The 6,000-nt window shown below is 40.2% G+C and overlaps 1 protein-coding gene across 3 annotated transcripts in view; it reads left to right on the top strand.

The window, feature by feature from the left end:
• The first annotated feature begins 5,769 nt into the window (after positions 1–5,769).
• Positions 5,770–6,000, top strand: part of LOC124165221 (kelch-like protein diablo) — a 47,434-nt gene continuing 47,203 nt past the window's right edge. For 2 of the 3 annotated variants that reach the window (XM_046542510.1, XM_046542509.1), the window contains exon 1: positions 5,771–5,919. The gene's annotated coding sequence lies outside the window, so the exon portion shown is untranslated. Of the gene's footprint in view, positions 5,920–6,000 lie in introns of all 3 variants that reach the window. The other variant, XM_046542511.1, reaches the window with a different exon arrangement.

The raw sequence follows: 6,000 nt of genomic DNA, 5'->3' as shown, positions 1-6,000 counted from the left end.
AACGAGAGTTTGGGAGAATTTTCTTCAAAAAAATGGGCTTCAAAATCGTACACTAAGCATTTAAGATGCATATTGAAACGAATATAAACTTTGTTTGGAGAGCCCCACAAAGGCAATTGATTAAAATATTTGTTTCACAATTTTCTCTGTAAATACTGATTGGAGGTCTGTTCCCCACCTTTGATTCGCACCTCTTCATGTGTCCTTGTGACAGTATTTCATTGAACGATGGAAAAAATTATCTACATATTTTCAGCGGTATAGTCATAGTGGTATATACCATCTAAATGATACATTAAACCTGTGAAGATACTGTGACTTGACGATGGGAGGCCGTCAACAATTATGCCTCACATCACCCAGGGGAGAGGGCAGCAGCTCTTCTTTATGAGGGGATTGGGTTGGTGTGGTGGCTAGAGTATTGGCTTCCCATCCGGTGGGCCCGGGCTCAAATCCTGGCAGTGGCAGAGAATTTTCAGAGACTGCCTGATCCCTGCTTGAGTGTTGTGTGGAGGACATTTCAAGCGCAACACTCCGTCCGTCGGATGGGACGTTAAGCCGTGGTCCCCTTGGTGCCTTTCGTTAAGAGCAGGCTAATGCCAACGCCAGGTTTCTCTCCACCCTTACTCACCTACCCTTCCCTCATAGCGCAAATGACCTCAGCTGTCGGTCGCCTACTCCAAATACCATACCATTCTTCACATGAATGAAGGTGGATACCATGGTGGTCAGTACAGCGACACTCATTTCACCTCAGGCATGCTTACATTACTTTAACGGCTGCAGTACTGCGATGTGGAAGGCAAGGGAAACCACACATTATTATCCCGAGGAGTCGCAGCTACTCCAACTCTTAATTACATGACATGATGGAATTCTCTCAGGTAGAGGAATGGAGAGTTGCATCAAACTAATCTTAAGATTGTTGACTAATGATGATGATGATGATAGTCCTGGGCCCAGACGTGTTGCCACGTGCGAGGTTTGGGGTCTTCAGCCCCCCAGAAATGTTTTCTCATATGGGTTACCCGCATTATCTCTGCTGAGGAGATCACTAGCCTACTATAGTTACATTGCGTAATGCCTAGTGGTGTCAAAGTGGTGGAACGCTGTTCCGGCACTGGTTAAGAAAAGACATAATAGTCAAATATGCTTTCATATTTTGGTGGCTCAAAATTTATAATATGTACATTTGTAACCAAAACAATTTTTTTCGATTTGTTTATTCTATATTTGCTGAAATAATTGAAACACAGAGTAATATTTCACTTGTAATAAGAGTTAAGGAAAGTGCATTCCGGCACTGCTATAATTTTTCCATGATGCCACTGATAATGACAATCTCTCTATTGAAATTTCTTTTACCCTATGAGAATTTCATGGTCCATTGAGTCAGTTACTTTTGGTATCCAATTGCCCCTCTTATCAGTTTAAGAACATCAAAATAAATGTTGTGTTAGGCTGTTATCCTCAAATAGCAGATTTCTTTGGATAGCTCTGCCAAATTTACATTGTATTTTCCTTCATCTAGAGAAAAATATCTGCATCATTCTCTTCATGGAATGATCTTCCATTTCATTAGGAACAGAAAATTTGGTTTTGCTATCGGTGGCCCAAGTTTCCCAAATGATGATGTGGGATTCTTCCATCCTTTCCCTCCCGCATCTATTCTTACACTGCAAATGTCAGCAGGCTCATACTGCGATGGCAGTGCAAACCTCATTACCTCTTTCCTTCCTATTGTCCTCCCTCCTCCTGAAGTTGTGGTGTAAAAGCCACTCTCAAGTTCATTCAGGGATTCATTCCCATATGCGCTCCTTCACTCTTGTTGGCCAGTCTCTTCATTGTATGCTTCCCTGCATTCATTGCAGTGGCGGATACAGATGGGGGGCGCAGGGGGTGCGCGCCCCCCCCCTTTCGGGTCCGGCTGTGTTGCCGAACATTGCAAAACCACAATTGTAACTTTTTTATATCATAAGATGGCATTGCCTTTTACATGTTTATAATCACTTTAAATAAAATTTTCTTATACTTTGCCTGCGACTTGATCATCTCTTATTACGATAAAAGTAAAGACAACTCAAGATATGTTGCGCCCCCCCCCCCTTGAGTTTTTTCTGTATCCGCCACTGATTCATTGGGAATGTGATGCAGTGAGGGACTTTTAGTTCCTTGTTTGTTCTTCACCAGAACAAAATTATTCCTCATCTTTCCTAGTGACTTATGGATGGTATCTATACATATGCATTTCATTTCTTTACATGATCTGGAAAGTTTTTCTAAACGGTGAAAATGTTAGGGGTATGGTATCTTACATTGGTCCCTTAAAATACAGTGAGCGCTGTAGTAGGTGACCACCGATGTTTCTACTGAAAAATGGTCATTATGAGGGGTGGTCATTTCTCAAGGCTGGAGAGGTCCAGATTGGGTGTATCTTTGAATACTTCATTTAAATAAAAATGACTGGGTGGCTTGACAGAAAAAATTGGGAATATTAGTGAGCTCATTAGTCAAGCATAAGAAGACGGCAAAGAAGGCAACAGATGAATCAGAAAGACAGGAGGATATGGAAGCATATAAGCTAGCAAAGAGGAATGGGGTGGAGGTTGAGGCAAGAGCTGTAGATGAGCTCTATGAGGGATTAGAAACACCAGAAGATATAACACGCCTGTATATCATAGCCAGAGCAAGGGACAAAGCCTCTTAAGATTTCATCCACATTTGTCAGATTAAGAATACAGATGGAAGGGTGTTGCAAAGAGAAGATGACATCAAAAGAAGTTGGAGGGATCAATTTTAGACACTGCTGAATGAAGAGAATCCATGGGCAGATCAAGGTAGTGGAATACCAAGTGAAAATGTAACACCAGGAATAAGTAGGGAAGAAGTTGCGGGGGTGCATTGAGGAATGGAATGCTCTAGGGGAAGAGGGAGTAGATCTTGTGAGGGAGCTGTTGGGCAAAGTGTATTACAAGGAGAAGATCCCTGTGTCCTGGAGAGAAAGTCAGCTGGTGTCTTTATGCAAGAGAAAGGGTGACAACCAGGAATGTAAGAACTACAGGGAAATTAATTTGAAACATTCCATGAAAATTTGAGAGAAAATAATTGAAAGGAGATTATGGAAAGAAACAGCTTTAGGAAACAAGCAGTTTGGTTTTATGGCAGGGAAGAGTACGACAGATGCTGTATTTGGTTTGCGTAAAATGTTGGAAAAACACAGAGAGAAGAAAAAAGAACTGCACTCCATCTTGATAGATTTGGAAAAGGCATACTACACAGTCCCTAGGAGAATATTATGGTGTTTATGAGGGAGGAGGGAGAGCCATAGAAGTACGTGGGGACAGTGATGGATATGTATGAGGGAGCACACATTGTGGTTAAATTAGAGTGGGAGAGAGTGAGGAACGATTTCCGGTGACGGTAGGCCTCCACCCGGCGTCCAGTCTCTGTTTTTTCTTCAGTCCAATCAAAATTACCTACAAATAGGTTGTTTTTGGCCTTAGAATAGGGCTATTAAAAACCACTAGCCCATTAGAACTACTACCAGTTCCATAAAATAGTGTTCTTTAATAGGCGTTATTGCTTTACAGGGATGATCATTAAGAGCGGTTTCACTGTACATATGTATATTATACCATCTACGGAGGACAAAAGATATTGCCACAAAGGGCATCATTGTGTTTGAGTGAACCAATTATATATATGCTGATGTTTTGGATTGTGGTGGTGCGAAGCATAAGAGTATGTGGTGGAGGCATTTCTGCATAGTGGCTTCAAACACCAATTGTGGGAACCTATCAACCCTTCAAGCCAGCTACAATTCATGAATGATTTTCCTAGATAGTCTTGAAAGTAAAGTTGTAAATTTCATAACATCTCGGGAAGGTTTGTAGAAATGGATTAATCATTTTACAAGGGAAGGTACCAAAATTTAGTCACCAGATCCAGTTCCAAACTTTGCAATGTGACATAAAATGAAATTCTTCAATGGGGTGTTTGGTTAGGGTTGTACATGAAGGGTTGGTGGCTGCTTTGTTAAAAGTAATGTACTTGAGAATGTAGTGGAGTACATCATCTACTTTTTTGATTCAATGAACAGTTGCCTTCAGCTTGCATTATAATTCCCATGCATACTGCCTATTGAAATACTGACTTAAATGAATATAGAGTGGTTTGAGCCTTTTTCTGATGGAAGGGTAACATATAAATAAAACTGATTGACATTATTCCACGAAAAGCTTTATTGTATAACCGGTTGTAATAACAAGAATTTCGTATCACCATGACATCATAAAACATTCATGACTTCCTGACAAGACATACATGACTTCCTTCAAGACATTATGAGGGGATTGGGTTGGTGTTGTGGCTAGAGTGTCAGCTTCACACCCTGTAGGCCCAGGTTGAAATTCTGGAGGAGGCAGGGATTTTTCATAAATTGCCTGATCCCTGCTTGAGGGCCGTGTGAAGAGTACCTCAAGTGCAACAATTGATCCGTCGAATAGCATTAAGCTGTGGTTCCCTTGGCAGGGGCACAAGGATACCTCATTATACAAAACGAACGTAATGATAACGGGACCGTATTAAAAATCTTCCAAATTTTTAAGGGTCTGGGGGGGCACGTGCCCATGTGCCCCTCCCCTAGATCCGCCTATGCATACCTTCCAAGTTATTCATTAATTCAATGCAGTAAAACTCTTTGCATAAAATTTCAAGTCAGTTGTAATAATGTGATTCTAATGAGATCTCAATCTCATCTGATTCTTAGGCATAGATAGTTAGGATATTTACGTACGCCAATATAGGGGAGAGGGAGCACTGGGCACGCTACGACGGTCATCATCCAATCCTGTTCAGCAAATTCCACCTGCGACATACCTTTGAGGGTGTACTGCACTCATACTAAGGTACATACATGGACATATCCTACATGCCTTTTAGGTGGCTTGCAGGGTAGTATGTAGATGTAGATCTCATCAATGTCCTTTCCTCTACATTCCTATTACCCATAGGAGCAAGAGAACTCCACAAGCATATCTGTGCACCTGTGAGCCACAAAATTTTGTGCATATTGGTTCTTAATAGTCACATAGTACATAAATAAATAAATCAGTGATACACATACCTCATTAAATTAATTGTCATTCAATAACCATTCCCCCAGACAGAGGCAAATCCCTTTCACCAGGCCATGATATAGTATTATTTTTTTAAATTTGTATGAGAATAAATTTGGTATCTAAATAAAAATTTGTTGCTAATTACCTAGAGAAAATGAAAGTACCGTCGTAAAAGAGTCTTTCTTTGAACAGCAGCTCCTAAATATAATACCAAAGAAAAAATTGACAGGCCAGCCAAGTTACCACATTCACTGTAAATTTAGAACAAATTACTGGTTTCATTCTAGATGCCACTCCTGAAATAACACATTCCCGGTATAATCACCGGAGAAAAATAGAATAAAATGCCACCTTAATACATATCTAATTCATACATTGTGTGCCAGATTTAATAGAAGCTCAGTCCTCAAATAGCATTATAAAATGGTGAATGAAAATGAAAGACAATAATAGTTATTGAAGTAGATTAATGAATAGGAATTACTGTACGTAATAGCTTCCAGAATTTATATTTCATTGGCCTTGGGCGAAGCATTCCAAAATCGCGCCACACTCACGATCGATCGACTTTTGACAGAATTGATACCATTGATAGTATCGATTGGTACCAACACATCGATATATTATGAAAAGTATTCGATACACCCTACTCTTTTTTTGGCAGGGAGAGGGAGAAAGGTAATCAGTTGTCAAAAACCCCTGAAAGAATGAAAGGAGCAATGGCATTGGATGGATTGACTGGTATTTTGAGTTGAAGGATTATCGTTTCGGCCTTCAGAAGTACTCAGAATCCTAAGAGGTATGTAATTATATTGGAATACTTCTTAAAAACCAGTTCTGTCAAACAATGACAGAAGTGAATTCATGAATAATGAGTCTG

Source organism: Ischnura elegans, chromosome 9 (genome assembly GCF_921293095.1).
Source record: "Ischnura elegans chromosome 9, ioIscEleg1.1, whole genome shotgun sequence".
Taxonomy (NCBI): Eukaryota; Metazoa; Arthropoda; class Insecta; order Odonata; family Coenagrionidae; genus Ischnura; species Ischnura elegans.
This window is presented reverse-complemented; position numbering and strand designations above follow the sequence as displayed.